General features: G+C 37.2%; 1 long non-coding RNA gene across 2 annotated transcripts; it reads left to right on the top strand.

The window, feature by feature from the left end:
- The first annotated feature begins 1228 nt into the window (after positions 1–1228).
- LOC120324045 lies at positions 1229–11490 on the top strand. Of its 2 annotated transcripts, XR_005565048.1 has the most exons (4): positions 1229–1484; positions 3386–3495; positions 4182–4259; positions 11329–11490. It is a non-coding gene; the product is annotated as an uncharacterized LOC120324045 (long non-coding RNA). The 2 variants fall into 2 exon arrangements; XR_005565047.1 differs by lacking the exon at positions 4182–4259.
- Positions 11491–16929: the final 5439 nt, after the last annotated feature.

Here is a 16929-nt window from a genome sequence, read left to right on the forward strand (position 1 = left end):
TTATTACACTTACCTGACTGGCCTTGACTATCATAGTCTATCCTGTGGTGTTCTTAAATCCTATTTCTGACCATCCTCCATGTGGGTTGTACAGCCTCTTTTCTAGGTGTAGTTTAATTCCAGCAAGCAGCAAGTCAGACCAATCCTCAAGTAGGGTAAGAAGTGAGCAGCAACTGCAGTGAGTACCAACTCCAGGGGCTTGAGGTGTCAGCTGCTGGAGGAGCAGCTCCCAATGGCCTGTGAGCCAGGGACTGACCAGACCAAGTGTCTGTAACCAGCTAATGGAAAGACAACCAACATATATGAGTGTCTGTCCCAGTGGTGGATCCACCACAGCGATGAAGGCTTAGGGCATCTGTGCTATTCCTGCTGGTGAGAGCCCTGTGCCTTTCATGGAGACTGGTAAAGGCACTGTTCTGCCTATGCTGCTCCGTGTGGCTGGCCATGTGTGCATATAAATACAGGTGTAAATGCATATTTATAGTGTGTATCTGTTTGTCTGGGAACACTTAGGCAGCCTCACTACTTGCTCTGGAAACCTGGAACCACTGCAGCCTTGTATCATCCCAACTGTGGTAAGAGTGAAGCTCACCAGATTTGGCAACCTCCAATATGATGTATTTTTGAAAGAAAACTAAGTAAATATATTCCAAATGTGGTCATTACAACTGGTGACTCCATTTAAATTTTAAACATCTAAGGCAATATGTTCACGTACTACTCATTCATTTTGCTGAACTGAAACGTGATTTAGAGTAAACACCAAAGTTTGGTGCAGAGCAACAAGTACTAATGGGTTTTAATTTGCTTTGCTATGTAACTATGTAAGTGGGCTCTGGTCACCTTCATATGCTGATTACTAAAAGGAGAGTTTCTGAACAGAAAATATAGACTAAATTCAAGGAAACTGTACTGTAAAAATTGAGACTTGTTCACTGGAACATATAAAGTGAGGATTCCTAGAGAGATAAAAAAGTACCTGAAAATAATTTGACTAATCAGTGAGCCATTGAAAGGGGAACCCTGTACTTTAGTACTCTTACAGCTTTTGGGCATATTTATGTATTTTAATTGGAAAAAATACAGATTTTTGCTACCTGGAGTTTTTACATGCTGCTTAGCTGTGGGATATGAATAGATTGCAATTTATGAGGTAATAATCTAAATAATAACATAGCTATTAATTCAGTATTATTGTGAAAAGGATTGACACAACTTGAATGTACTGAGTGTATTCCTGTCTGCCTTTCTCGCTGAGTTATTAATCTGCATATAAAAATTATGTTGAATTACTGCTTGCAAAGGAGGAATTGACTGTGGAGGGTATGGTGCTATTAGTTGATAATAGTGGTCTCTCTAATCTGCCAAACAAAGACTAACAGGATCCAGCAGCTGGAAGTTGAAGTCAGCAAAGTCCAAACCGGAAAGACGGTGAAAACTGCTGGAAGTGAGGGCAAGCAACCATTGGAACAGATTACTCAGAGGTACAGTAAGTCTTTCACATTCTTGTTTCATAACTAGCAGTCTTTCTTAGGAATATAGCCTGATTTGTCGCATACTGAAGTTATATGAAGGTGTTTTATATCTATTTAATGATTAAGGTCAAGCTAGTTCAAGAGAAGAAACTGCAAGTTATGCCTGTCTTCGTAGTTGTCCAGGTGTTTTAGACAAAGATGTACAAAAGTCAGGTTAAAAAATTCAATGAGCTAGTGGGTCACAATGCAAGTGTACTTGCCTTAAGAAACTTCTCATAGCCCCTGGTGGTGAAGAGGCATATTTTTGGTGACAGAAAGGGGGTGTGACTGGTATACTTATCCCTCACTATTTTTAGTTCCTGCAAGAGCAGTGACTTCCATGTCATGGGCGAGATTGTACAAGGCCTGCTGGTGCTCACAGTGGGAGTTTGATCTTTAGAGTACCTGGGCCAAGTTATAGGTTTGTTCAGTTGCAGTGTGATTCAGAGGGTATGTGGATATTGATGTTAAATATTCAGGCCCTTGGAGCAGAGCAGTTGATTCTATTAGAAATAGTACAGCTTGGATTTTGAGGAGGATGCTATGAGAAATACTTTGCTACGCAGACATCACATGTGAAGTATAGAGCCATAGAACCTTAGTGTATAAATACAGTTTTTTACGTGTTTGGATCTGTTCAGTGCCAGCCTACAAGTCTGTTACTTTTTTAAATGTTTAATGTGTTTCTTGAGTAATAGTTTGCATTTTCTCAGAACAAAACAAGAAAAACCTGTGGTGATTAAGTTATTTTTACTACAGTTAATAGCAATGACTATTATAAAATGAGCACAGAGTTCGATTGGTTTGGGGTTTTTTTGATAAAATGAAGCACAAAGAACAGGAATAAAAGCAAGTACAGTGCTTGTCAGAAATGGATGACAGAGAAACTGTAACAGGAGGAAAGAATTCAGTTAAATTACATGCTTGAAAACACATGGCTAATAGATGGGTGAGAGATACATCAGTTACATTAATGCAGATCAATAATTGATCTTTGCAAAGAGGGATAAGAGACAAGTGTGTCATTAATGAGGAGGAATTAAATACAGTCGAGAAGTCAAAAGCATGCATCATCAAATATGAAGAGTGAGAGTGAGCGAGGAAACAAATCAAACTTCTATTCAACGGGCAGTTTTGTGGTCTTGTTAATGGCACTCCTTGGCTTTATTGGGAAAGAAGAATAACCTTTCTGGAGAAATGAATGTGCTTTTCTTTGAAAGTAGAAAATTAATAGCTCTTTAAAATTCAAAACAAATTCTTGTATCTGAACCTAAAAAGTTATTTGTTATCCAATGCTTAAAAGTGTAAAGATGATGAATAAAGAATGTAGTTAGCAAAGAATTCTGGACAGCTATAACTAATGAAGCAAAATGCAATTGGCTTGGAAAAAAAATAAAAAAGAAGAGGTGAACTGGGAGATTTAGGACTGACAAATGAGAAAGTCCACAGGCAGTATTGAAAATGATGAAATCCATATTTTACTAGAGTTTTTTGTTGTTGCACAAAAGAGAGACTGAAAAGGCATAGAACCAAAGAAAGTCATACCTGCATCCTTTGTGACTAATAAAGAATTGAAAACTTGACTCAATACCTAGTATAGTGAGGATTTTTAAGTGGCTATCTCTGTAGAGGAGATGAAGGGAATAATCAGAAAAAAAAAAGGGCAATTTTTACACACATCAGTAAATGAAACAAGAAAAAGTCATTGTCAGAAAAGCAGAAAAAAAAGTTGTTATAGCGCAATGAGAAATAGAAATCATTATTTCATTTCCATGAGTAGTAGTTCCAATATTTTTACTGTAAAACATGGTGTACATCTGGAATAAAACCATCTGAGATGTCTGAAAAAGTTCCTGGTTTTCTTTTGGCAGGGGATTCCCATTATGGATGGTTCCTGCACAGTGCCATGCTACTGGAGCTCACAGTTTTATCGTGTTATGCTATTGAAGACGAAAAAAGAGAGGGCTTGAGCTTCCCCAAGGTAAGGTTTTATGCTGATAATAAGGATAACGTTTACAACTAATTAGTAGCTGAATGAGTTGAATTTGAAGGACTAGCTGGTTAAACGTGTCTGTAATACAGCCTTTTTCTACCTTCCTGTGATTTTTCCAAAGTAATTATTTAGATGGAAGAGAGGAAACAGTAAAATTCAAGGTTTCATTCCAAGCTCATTGTAATTTATGAATCATCAAGTTCTGTACTAAATATTTAGCTTGCCTTTTTTGTATGTTGGATTTTTAAAAAAATGTTATTCTTTGTAGGATTTATGGATATACTTCCCTATGTATTCACTCTAGTAACTGATTTAAAATTTTTATAAATTCTTATTTTGAAGAATGTTCTGTCTGGAAAATGATTGTAACCTCCTCAGAATGCTGATATGCTTTTTTTGCTCCATCTGTGCATCTGTTTTACAGATGAGGAGGAAGGTCAGCAGCCACTGTGATGTCTTGATCACTTCAATTTTCTCTTTTTTTTTTTCTTATTTGAAGTTTATCAAATCTCTACATCTCTACATCTGCATTTGCATTTTGTCAGGTGCTGACTACCAAAAGTTTAGTGCTGAAGAGTGGATGGTGTTTGGGAGAAGATGAGGGATGGGAGCACCAGCCTGCCTCTATCCACCTGGAACAAGCTGTTTAACTTTTTTGCTCTTTCTTCTTTCAGACTAGAGGTCATTTCTTATTCCAAAATATGACGGTCAAAGTCCTTTTATTGTGCTACTCCTGTTCTTAGAGCCTCAAGGTATAAGAATTTATAATAAATATTTCAATAGTCAGAATGGTTATGGATTATTTTTTCAGTTCAGGTATTTATGAAAATTCTTACATTGATAGACTCTTGAATCTGAAGTTGTCATCATCCTTTTCTCTTTCTTACTCTCTGTATTTTTTCCAGCTGTTGCTATGAGGAGCTGTTATCAAAATTACTCAGCTGAGTACAGCATGAGCATCACTTAACTACACTTCCTACTGTGCCTCATCAATGTACATAAACACTTCTGAGTGCATCAATAACTAGTTTAAGTTATAATATATTATACAATGTAAATTTTATGATGTGGACACCTGCCCACTAAACGCTGGGCTGAGAGCAGCAACTTTTCTGTGCCTGGATCAGAAAAATGGGAGCTTGCAATGATTGAAATTAACTTCTGAGATGGATTTGAGTCAACAACTGGCAAATGATGGTCCAAATCCTATTATAATATTTCTTTAAACAAACTGGTAATGAAATTCTCCTGTATCTGCATTATCATGCTTGATCTCTGTTTTAGTTTTTGGAGACCATGTCTAAAGAGGAGATACAATGTGGATGCAGAACACTGAGCAAAAAATAGTACTCAGAAGAATTTCAAATATATTTTAGTTTTATTCTGAAGCTATACATCCACACATATTTCACATAGAGATTTAAGAATGAACCTGAGAATAATTTTTTTAATATCTAATCTATGTTTTAGAAGCATAAAAAGGGTAGGGAGGGGGACACGGTAATCAAGAATGGAAAAAGGAAGGAATTCCTAAGTACATGGCATTCTGTGGTATCACTAATAGCTTGGGGTTTTTTCCCCTGATTATTGGTAACTCCATTTTCAGTGAAAAAAAAAATTCTACTCAGATGGAACTCTTATAGCAATTCATGAGAAATACCTAAACCCGTTTCTAAGGGTGCAAGAGTAGCAGAAAATCAAGATAGGACTGAAGGATAATGAAATCCAAATATGAGGTTTTCATAATAGCAATGATAAATTTGTGGAAGAAGATAAATGACCCTTTAACCTTCCATGCTGATTTAATCTCAGAAATATGCTCCAGTTTTACACATCAATCACAGGCAGCATGTCTCTAAATGTCCTAGCAGGTCATCCAAGGCAGCAAAAGTCCTGTTTAGTAAAAATTGTGTGTATATGCACACATTTATATTAATTTATTATATATATATATATTTATAATGAAATCAGTTGAAGGATGTTTTGTAAAGCTGACTAGGAGCAAAAAGCAATTCAGAACTATGAGCTTAAAGAAAATCTTCTAATGAGCATGGAAGGTTGTATTGCAAATGAGTGCACGGCTGGTTTTCCTGGGAGATGAGAAGTACAGCTGAGGTGGGCAGCAAAGGCACTATACTGCTTTTGCATTCCAGGATTACCTGACACGAAAGCTGTTCCAGCACTTCTGCATGTTGCTTTGTGTATTTTGATTGATACTGAAAATTACTGGCATGCTGGAGGAACTCCCTACTGTGCATACCAGAGCATTTTCCTAAATTATTTGTGGTTACCGTGTAGCCCTGGTCATGAAAGATCCACATTTTGTTCCTGTTGGTTACCTAAAAGGTTTTCATTTGGGTATCTATAGTGGATTTGAATCTCTGTTTTTCTGTAGAGGTGGCTTGATGTAAAATACTTAAAGATTCACTATTCCTGAGCAAAAGTGAACATGACAGCATGCAGCTGGACTACAACACGTACTGCGATGACCATATTTTGCCCTATGTTAGGAAGCTGTTTAGAGAAGCCCACTGGTCAACCAACTCTTTTTCAAATAGATTAAAGTAACATCTTGAGAATTTCTACCGGTGTCTGTTGCCATTAGTCACAGTAGTGAACTTGTATTATTCTCTTTTGGCAATTACTGCACTAAAAAAGTAATTTTGCTGGGTGAAGTGAACAACTTTATACAAATTCCTAGGAGGTTCCTGCTCTGGGTAGGAGTCTCAGCTGCAGTTTGTGTTATATTGAAAACTTTGTCTGAACAAGGTAATGATTTGATCAGAGGGATGGAGCACCTCTCCTGTGAGGAAAGGCTGAGAGAACTGGGATTGTTCAGCCTGGGAAAGAAAAGGCTTCGGTGTGACCTAATTGTGGCCTCCCAGTACCTGAAGGGAGCCTACAGGAAAAATGGACAGAGACTATTTACAAGGACCTGGAGTGACAGGACAAGGGGGAATGACTTCAAACTGAGAGTAGGTTTAGATTGGATATTAGGAAAAAATTCTTGACTGTGAGGGTGATGAGACGCTGGCACAGGTTTCCCAGAGAAGTTCTGGATGCCCCATTCCTGGAAGAGTTCAGGACCAGGTTGGATGGAGCTCTGAGCAATCTGGTCTGGTGGAAGATGTCTCTGCAAATGGCAGGGTGTTTGAAACTAGATGATCTTTATAGTCCCTGCCAACCCAGGCAATTATGTCATTCTATGATTTACACAGGACTTGTTCTGAAATCCCCTGTAGCTGTATGGTTCCATATGAAAGATATGGAATCATATTTTCTCCAAAACTGGAGATAACCAAATCTGAGTTTCCAAAGCTAGATGAACACCAGAAGTCCCAAGTTACTGGATAAAAAAGAAGTATAGTCTGACTAGTCTGACTCCCCAGCTTGCTCACATCTCCTTTGTTATATTTTCTGCAAACTGAAATGTCTAAAATAAAAAGAAAAACAGCAACAACAACAACAAAAAAAGGAAAACAGATCCAAAAATACCCTGACAAAAAACAAACAACCTCCACCCCAAAAAAACAAAACAACAAAATTCCTCCCAATATATCTATGTTTTTTGGGTTAAAAAAAATAATTTAAAAAATATGGAACAGGTAAATCAAATCCTATTTGTATTATTTTTTCTTTCTCTCACTTTGATAGTTTAATTGGTAAAAGGAAACGTAATTTTATTGTAGGGTTATATACACACCTTGACCTTCAAGGTGTGTATCCCCTTTCTATCTGGAATAACTAATGTTTTGTCATTTTCTGCCATAGAAATAATAATAGCAATTGCAAGGGTTATAAAGTTGCAGTTGCAGTAGCAATCATTCTTTCCCTGGGGAAAAAACTAACACAAGGAGGATGGGAAGCCTTGTAGTACTTAGCCTGTCCGTAGCAAATTTGGAATGGGTGAGCTGGTAAGCAAGGTGGATTCATTCCACACTGTCCTTTCTCTCTTATCAGCACTTTGGCTGGAAATCGGACTGTGAAGGTGCTCCTATGGCTGAATTTAGTGATGCTCTGCAGAAAGCAGATTCTATATCAGGTCTGGTTCCTCATCAAAGTGCTGAAGTGCAAAAGGAACCGGACAGTGTTAGAAATTATTTTGTTTTAGCGAGGGTGAGACGTGTCTGTTTGTAGAAAATCTTGGTGGTACTTTGTTGTCTCACTCTTTCAAACACTCTGTGAAAAGAGTGTGTAATAGGGTCTTAAGGGCCCAATGTTACTTTTGCAGGTAAAGAGAATGGAGAATACGTAGCATACTTTGTGGATTTTTGGGTTTAGCTTCCATTTTATTGAATCCTCAAAAGGCTGTGGCTTAGAATCATAGGATCATAGAAACATGGCTGATAAAGACCCTTAGGTTGATAAAGACCCTTAAGACCATTGGGTCCAACCATTAACCCATCACTGCCAAGTCCACTTCTAAACCATGTCCTTAAGTCCACATGCCTTTTAATTACTTCCAGGGATCATCCAACCACTTCGCTATGCAGCCTGTTCCAAAGCTTGATAGCCATTTTGGTGAAGAAATTTTTCCAAATATCCAATCTGAACCTCCCCTGGCGTAACTTCAGGCCATTTCCTCTCATCTTTGTACTGGTTACCTGGGAGAAGAGGCCGACCCCCACCTGTCTACAGCCTCCTTTCAGGTAGTTGTAGAGAGTGATGAGGTCTCCCCTGAGCCTCCTTTTTGCCAGGCTAAACATCCCCAGCTCCCTCAGCTGCTCCTCATAGGACTTGTGCTCCAGACTCTTTCCCAGCTCTGTTGCCCTTCTCTGGACCTGCTGCAGCCCCTCAATGTCTTTCATGTCGTGAGGGGCCCAAAACTGAACCCAGGATTCAAGGCGTGGTCTCACCAGTGCTGAGTACAGGGAGACAGTCACTGTCCTGGTCCTGCTGGCCACACTATTGCTGACACGGGCCAGGATGCCATTGGCCTGCTTGGCCACCTGGGTATGCTGCTGGCTCATATTCATGTGGCCGTCAACCAGCAGTCCCACATCCTTTTCCAATGGTTCCAACTGGGCTGATTTCAGCAGATAAATGCAATAGAAATGTGTCTGTCACACTGGATGCATTCATACTACAGTTTAGTCTGCTTTAAAAATTATTTGGTGAAGCAAACAGGCCCTACTCACAGCTCTCTGTGCTGGATTAAAGTTTCCTATTTGTGGTGTTTATGTAGGTGTTCTTCCTACAGCTTCCTCATGTCATTTATTTCAGGGGCTCTTGTACCAACAAACAGACTGTAAAATGAAGCAATTTTTATTTCCCTTTGACCTTTCATTGGAATGTGTTGGTTTCCATTTTAAACTAATTCATATTTCTTTTTGTTACGGAAATCTGAAGGTTATGGTTTATACACTTCCATAAAAATGAATATTTTTTTGCTAATTTTTAACATTAGTTAATATTTTTAAGACTTTGAGGTACTCTGCATCCCCCTGTACATCCTAACTTTCTTTCTCATTTTAACCTGTCCTTGTAATTAATGTTTTCTACTATTTAGAGAGATCTTGATTTTGTTTTGGATTTTGATCTGATTTTATATACTTTTAAGTTTGTGAAGAAAATATTAGCCTTAGCTTATCTTATGCTAAACTTCTGTCTAAATATATCTTATTCCTTAAATATTTTTCAATATCATTTTATGTAGTTAATCTTGATTTTCATGAAGAAAATAGCAAATAGAGTTACATTTACTGTTCTGTTGGCTGCAGAATCATAAAATGATAGAATGGTTTGGTTTGGGAAACCTGTTCCAGTGCCTCATCACTCTCATAGTGAAGGATTTCTTCCTAGTACCTAATCTAAATCTACCCTCTTTCAGTTCAAAGCCATTTCCTCTTGTCCTATCACTACATGTCCTTGTAAAAAGTCCCTCCCCAGCTTTCTTGCAAGCCCCATTTAGGTACTGGAAGGCTGCTATAAGGTCTTCCCAGAGCCTTCTCTTCTCCAAGCTGAACAAACCCAACTCTCTCAGCCTGGCATCAGAGAGAGGTGTTGGAGCTCTCTGATCATCTCCATGGCTTTCCTCTGGACTTGCCCCAACAGAGCCATGTTCTTCTTATGTTGTGGGCCCCAGAAATGACATTTGGAAGCTTTTGATGTGTATTGGAAGAGTTATCCCTTTGTCTGCTCCAGCATGTCTTATTACAGTATTTTCAGTGTGCCAAGAAGGTACTTTACTTTCTCGCTTGCTTCAGCTTCTGCTTCATGGCTTGTGCCTGCTGCTTTTAGGCCTCCAAAATTTATCAGAGAATATTATTTAAATAAGTTGGCGCTGTGGTTATTCTTTGTCTGGTACTGATTTGGATTCTAAATATAAAAATAGTTGGAAAAATGCCTTTTCCGTACATTAATTTTGTCCAGAGTTACACTTAAGTATGTGCCTTGGAGAACCAGTGCCACCAATGATAGAGCACTACCAGGAATTCTGTCCAGCAAAGTACCAGCCAGGAGCAGTGGTGTGAATCAAAGGGAACTTCCACACATATCAGCAGTAATTCAACTGAGTAGTGAACTCTATTACCAGAGCTAACTGTTTGAAAATGGAGCTTGTACAGTGATCATCAACTTCCTTAGGCATAGATTTCAAGTGAGGTGAAAAATACACTGAGATATGTTATCCATGCAAATAGAACCATTTTGTCACGGCATGATGGGTGATCCAGTAAACTTATTTTTATGGCACATAAGTGCTAAGCAATCTGCAAAAATTACTCTGCACTAATGCCAGTACTATCTTTATCAGTGTTGAAGAAAGACACAAAAAAAATATTTTTAAATGAGAATTAGTCTTGTGCTGTGTTCTTCACCTTTTCATAGCCTTTCTGGAAGGTGAGCTTTCAATGTGAAGTACTAAAAATGAATATCAAAAGCTTTTATTAAAAGGTTAATAATGGTTTCTTTTCTACAACATATAGCATTCCTATTCTGAAATTTAAGGGGTCAGAGTACCAATATTAAGTGCATTACTGTATCAAAGGCTACTGACAGAAGCTTTTAAGACATGGATGTTTTTAGTCTACCATGATCAACTAGAAAAACTGCATACACTTTTTTTTTTCCCTGTGGAGTTACATAAAAAAATTAAATAAAACCATTCAATATCAGCAAGGATGTTGGAAGCAGAGAATTTCTCTTCTTTTAGCTAGCCACCTAAATGACTAGCTTTTGGCTTCAAACCATTTTATTCTCTACATTCTATTTCTAGAGCTATCACCGTATTTATTACTTGCACTATACCCTTCTGCAAAAAAAAAAACAAAACAAAACAAAACAAAATAAACCCAAAGAAATTATCCATTTGGAGGTTACAGACCCACCATTCTCCCAAAAGATTAATATTTCCCTCTGATGTGTACTCTTAATTTTTTTTATTTTTTCTGTCTTTTATACATATGTAATAGTTTTCACTGAAGTGGGATTTTTTGGGGGGATCAATCACCATGTGATTTGCTGGGAATGACCTTGCTTGGCTCCTGACCGTTTGACTCAAAATATGTTTAGAAAAACAATACTTTGTAAGAAAGCTCATTGAATTCAGAACGTGACACGTCTACAGCTATGTATGTAAGAATCCTAAAATTCTGATTAAACCGCAGAACGTGTGAAATTTGGCTGTGGGTTGGTTGGTTTGGGATTTTTTTTTTTTTAATATTCTGAGCAGTAGATAACTACATAGAATGACACAACAGCAAAATCTGTGCGAAGAATGGCTGGAAAGTGTATGCAAATGTTTATTTTATTCACTTGCAGCAGCAAGGGACTAAACTTGTCCTTTTAATTTTCTCTTTGCTATTTATGTTTCTTTTTCAGTACTGTGTATTGGCTTTTACTCTGAGACACTCTGAGCATCTTCTGTATCTTTTACACACATATCTGCAAATATGTGAGTGAACTGTCAAAGTGGTGAGTACGTACTTGTTAACCTGACGAAATATTAAAGCTTGGTAAATGCTTGCTCAGAAAATAACTTATTTTTGGAGACATTTAATTTCCTTAAGATGTTTGAATTCTACTGCTGTAAAAAAAAAAAAAAAAAAAGAGAAATTTCTTTGAAATAAGGGGTGGTATGTGCAAAAATAATTTTCTTATGCCAATCTGAAAATTTTCGGTTGCCAACTTCAATTTTCTTTTTCATCTTACAAGTTGATAACAGTGAATTATCTTCAAGTGAAAATGAGAGGAAAATCATCAGTACTCGATAAAACTCATCTAGTAGGGGTTAAATGATTTTTATTACATTATAGCTACTCTGAACTTTCCTGCAGTGAGGAGCACATCTACTTGCCTTTGTTTTTTTAATTCTTCTGGGTTTTAGTATATGATTTAAAATACTTTAAATTTTTAATATTCGTAATTTCAAGGTACCTTTTATGTTCTGGCAGACATAGCTCTTCAGAGGAGTTGTAATTAATCTTTATTTCATGAAACTTCTAAAATAGACAAAATTCACTAACTTGTTTGCTCCTCTCATGGTCAATGCTTCATTCCTCTGTTTTGAGATGATGGGGATGAAAACAGCATATGCACACTGGAAATAGAAAGAAAATTCCCTTCTCCAGTAAAATGTGTATACCTCTGGGATGTTTCACCTCCCCCTTCAGTTAAATGAAAATATTGTTCCCATCATAAATCTCGAGGGAATAATATTCATTTCAGAACATGGTTTTGAGACTAAGGTCTTGTCATGTGTTATAACTACAGACAACATTAATTAAATGTTACTTTATTAAAATGCAGAGCCCAAGTGACCAAAATGTGCCACGGCTGTCAAGGAGTGCAAAATTTATATGGTTCTAACAACTGTATGTGTTTGCAAGGCAAAGGTTTGGTTGGTGGCGGGGCTACAGGGATGGTTTCTGTGAGAAGCTGCCAGAAGCTTCCCCTGTGTCCAAGAGAGCCAATTCCACTGTGTCCAAGATGGACCTGCTGCTGGCCAAAGCTGAGCCCATCAGAGGTGGTGGTAGCACCTCTGGAATAACAGATTTAGGAAGGAGGGAAAACTCTGGTGGCACAGCAGCCAGAGAGAGGAGTGAAAATATGTGAGAGAAACCACCCTGCAGACAACAAGGTGGGAGAAGAATGGGGGAGAAGAGGTGCTCCATGAGCCAGAGTGGAAATTCCCCTGCAGCCTGTGGTAAATTCTAATTCACTGAATGTTTTATAAATGTCAGTGACAACTCCAAATGTGGCTGGTAAAATGGAAAGAGATATCTGTGAGTTATGTGCTGCCTTGGCCAAGTGATTCATTCCAGGGTAGCCAGCAAAGCTATGCCAAAGGGGAGTAGCAGAGGGAAACTTGCTCAGTAGATGCCTTGTGTATATTTTGGTGTGTGATAGATAGTGTGCATTGTCTTCCAAAACTGTGAGCCCAAGCACACCAAAATGCTGCATTAGGTTTTGTGATATAGATTAAAGAAAAAAAACAACTGTTTCTGCTGTATGTTTTAGTTGTCAGGAAAGACTTAAAAAGTAAAAACCAAACAAAAAAGGAAATATAATTTTATATAATTATCACTCCGCTTTTTAACCTTGGTGTAATACTCCTTATTTTCAACACTCTTACTTTTGTAATTCCAGAAGCTGCACTCTCTAATATCCTTTAATTGTAGGTCAGGTTGTTTTTCAGTCGGTGTTAAGAGTTCTACATACACTATTTTTTTTTATCCAACTCATTATACTTCAGAAAGGCACTGTTCTTGTCTCTTTCTGAATGCGTTAGACAATGTATTTAGGCAAAATGTTTTTGTCCCTCATTCCTTGAACTTCCATGCTGTATTTCAGTATTGAGTCAGAAGAATCACTTTCAAGTATCTGGAAAATATATACATATATACACATACATATATATTTTTTTTTATTAGTTACTAAGTTATTGTTTTTAAAATCTGTGATTTTTTTTTTTTTTATTAGTTAAAAAGCTTTAAAACCTCCTGCTGATACAACTCTCTTGCTGAAGAAAGGCTTTCTAAGTATGTTGTTTTCTTCTGTGGACAAGATGGCTTAAACTAGGTGACAAGTAAAGTTAGTTTCAGTATAACATTAAAAGAAGATACATCAGAAGACATTCAAGATTTGGAAATAGTATAACAATATGACATATATTCTTACTTCCATGATGCTCAGGCTTTATTCAGATTTTTATTCCAAAACAGGGAATATTGATGTTAACAGAGGTGTATCTCAGTGTAGTGGACAGTGTGTAGTTTATGTGTTAGAGCATACTCTCATTGTCTTCATTTAAATGAATTCAGAGCTTTATTTCATTAATTAACTTAGTTGATGAATTTGGAAATACTTGAAGGCAACTGAGAAAGGTACAGGACAACAAGATGTGAAATATTATTTATTGCCACTAAAATTTGCTAACTATTCTTTAGGCTCCTTCATGTAGTAAATGAATTACCTTTATCATAGTCTATTTTATGGTTCTAGTAATTATGTCTCACCAAGCAAGGCGAAATTTTGGCTCCCCTAAAGCAACAGACCCTTATTTTGTCAAATATTTCCCTGTTCCCAGACTTTTGCTTAGTGTGTTGACTGTCAGTTATGAAAGAAGATGATATATAGCCCAGAACTACTGTATCTTGTGGTTAACCTGTGTGTCCCTGATTTGGCATGACATACTGTGATGAAATTTGACTAGAAAAGAATTTCGCTATGGAAATGGTTTGTGAAGGAAAGAAATCAAAAGAATCAGAAAAGAAAGTTAACAGCACTGTATGCACAAGATACAAGCATAGAATTATTTATGGCAATACTTATAAGCCATTATTATTCAGTATTTTCTTCCTGTATGTCTGGAGGATATTGACACTTTAAAGCCAGATGCTGAGTGATTGGTATGAACACTTGACTGTATGTGTGTATATATCCATGTGAAGATATATCACGAGGACTAGAGGTGAATAGAGAAAAAAACATTTTATTTTCCAGGAAGATTATGTTAAGTTTGATGTATTTTTCTACCAATTTGAATGACCTTCTACCTATTTTGGAGCAGGCTTCTTTGAGATATCAGCAACAAGCGAAAAACCCTTTTCTTCAGTCAGGCCTGTGGAATAAACTGTTCTGGAATGGTGCAATTTAGGTATTTCGGTACTTTTGGCCAGCAAAGACCTTTGAGGCATCCAGAGGAGATGTCTTTTATCAGGCTCATGAGTGCTACTTGGTACGGCTGGTAAAATGTTTAGGAGATCAGAAATTCAGCAGGTCATGGCTGGATTACAAGCAAAAAAATTAAATGGGAGTGACTGAAATCTTCATGATGAGAACTGGAACCTTGAGCTTTCAGTCCCATCTTTTCCCCCCCATGCATCTCAGCATGTGGGGTCAGATGTCTTTTAGCTTCTTTAAGTGTCTTCTGTGCTCTACCAAAGGTGCAATGTATAGACTTTATTCCTCTCATAATGGTGTAATTCCAGGATGGTCCTCCCCAATGATGGAAAGGTTATATGCTGTGATGATGAATATCAAATGAATCTGCCACTGCCCATTCAGTTAGTAAGGTGGAAAAGATGTCTGAGGCACAATTTCAGCTGTTAACATTAGGCAAAGTAGGATATGCTTTGAGCAAAAGCTGATATTCAGTTTCAACAACACTTTGCATTATATTTTACTCACTAAAACAATCAACTCACTGTACCAAGGAACAAAATTTACCTTAGAAGTAGGTAACATTTACAAAAAACAACTTAAAAGATAGATGTAAATTATGCTATTCAGATGCTGCTGTTGTATTTTCAATATTGCTTTCAGGAAAAACACAGCTGGTTGATACTGTAGAAATACAAGAGAAACAGTGTAGATGAACTCTGCAATTACCAGTCTCTAATCTAATTCACTCACAGTACGTTTTTATATTTTTTATTTTTTATTTTTTATTTTTTTTTTGTAATTGAATTCTCATTGGCTGAAGGAGGAAAACAAAATCTTTGCAGACAGACTCAGCCCAAGATCTGGGACTGATGATAATCTCTCTTGGTTTGAGTGATAATTTTTTAAGTCTTGGGACTAATGATTAGGGTGAGACATTGTAGATGTTACCCTTTGGTGTCAAATGCTTTTCAGTTTTGTAATCTGATTTGTAAACCAATACCTTAGAAAGTGCTTTCCCAAAAGGTTAAATAATTCAGTGGTTTTATTAGTGTAGCTAATTACATTTCTGTATACAGTGTATGTTGCCCTCTGTTTGTTCCGCATTCAAAATATCGAAATATGGGTATTGACCATCTAAATACTGTACTTTAGGAGAGCATTCATAAGTCTATTTTTATAAATAATTTGTTATGAAATTATTACACAGCGGTTTTGAAAATGAAGTATTTGCTTTGAGTATCGTTTTATTTTTAAGCTTTGAATGGGCACAGTGAGGGAGATCATTGTCTGTCCAGCTCAGTGGCTTGTCCCCAACAATACCCAGTAGCAGATTCTAGTCAAAGCATGGAACACCAGAGTAAATCAGAGAAACCCTTCCCCCTTCAGCTTCCAGCAATAAGGAGATTAATGACTTTATTAGCCAGCGGCTACATCAAACCACTGTATTTGGTGGCTGTGAATTGAAATCTCTTGCATGAACTTATCTCATCTTCTTGTGAATTCATTTATACTTTGGGTCTCTTGTGAGTTTCACTATTTAATCACATTTTGTGTGGAGAATGTAATTCCTTCTGATGACTTTGAATTGCTGACTGTGACTGTGGTAGTATCACAATTTTCCTTTTCTGTGCTACGAAAAATAAGGAATAATTGTTCCATGTTTGATTTTGTGTATATTGGCTGTACTATTCTAGGCATCTGTTCAATTCCTCTGTAATTGCTTTTTTTCCTCCTCCAAAACTGAAAAAATTAAATTTGTTTACTCATTTCTGAATACAGAAACTATTCTTTATAGAATCACAGAATCAGAGAAATTTGGGTTGGAAGAGACCTTAAAGATCATCTCATTCCAACCCTTTGCCATGGACAAGGACACCTCCCTCTAGACCAGATTGCTCAGCGCTCCATCCAGCCTGGCTTTGAACACTTCCAGGAATGGGGCATCCAGAACTTCTCTGGGAAACCTGTGCCTGGGCCTCACCACCCTCACAAGGAAGAATCTCTTCCTGATATCTAACCTAAATTTTTTCTCCTTCAGTTTGAAAGAGGGGAAATTCATTTGTCCATTCTGTTTCTCTTATCCACTTCTCTTTTTCCCATTTTCAATTTGACCTGTTTTGGGAGATAATGACCATAAATATGTACAATATTCATGTCAGGGAATGTTGTGCTCCATGGATTTCAACATTAATAGTGTCAGGATTTCTTTTTCCTTTGTCCTCAGTTACTGATACCTCCTCACATCTTACAGGCCTCAAGATCAGCTGAGCACTTACTACACTAAACAGGATGAAAAACTTTATTTTTCTATTTTTT

The sequence above is a fragment of the Pipra filicauda genome, unplaced genomic scaffold (assembly GCF_003945595.2).
Source record: "Pipra filicauda isolate LSUMZ 115617 unplaced genomic scaffold, ASM394559v2 scaffold409_size848515_pilon, whole genome shotgun sequence".
NCBI classification, from domain to species: domain Eukaryota; kingdom Metazoa; phylum Chordata; class Aves; order Passeriformes; family Pipridae; genus Pipra; species Pipra filicauda.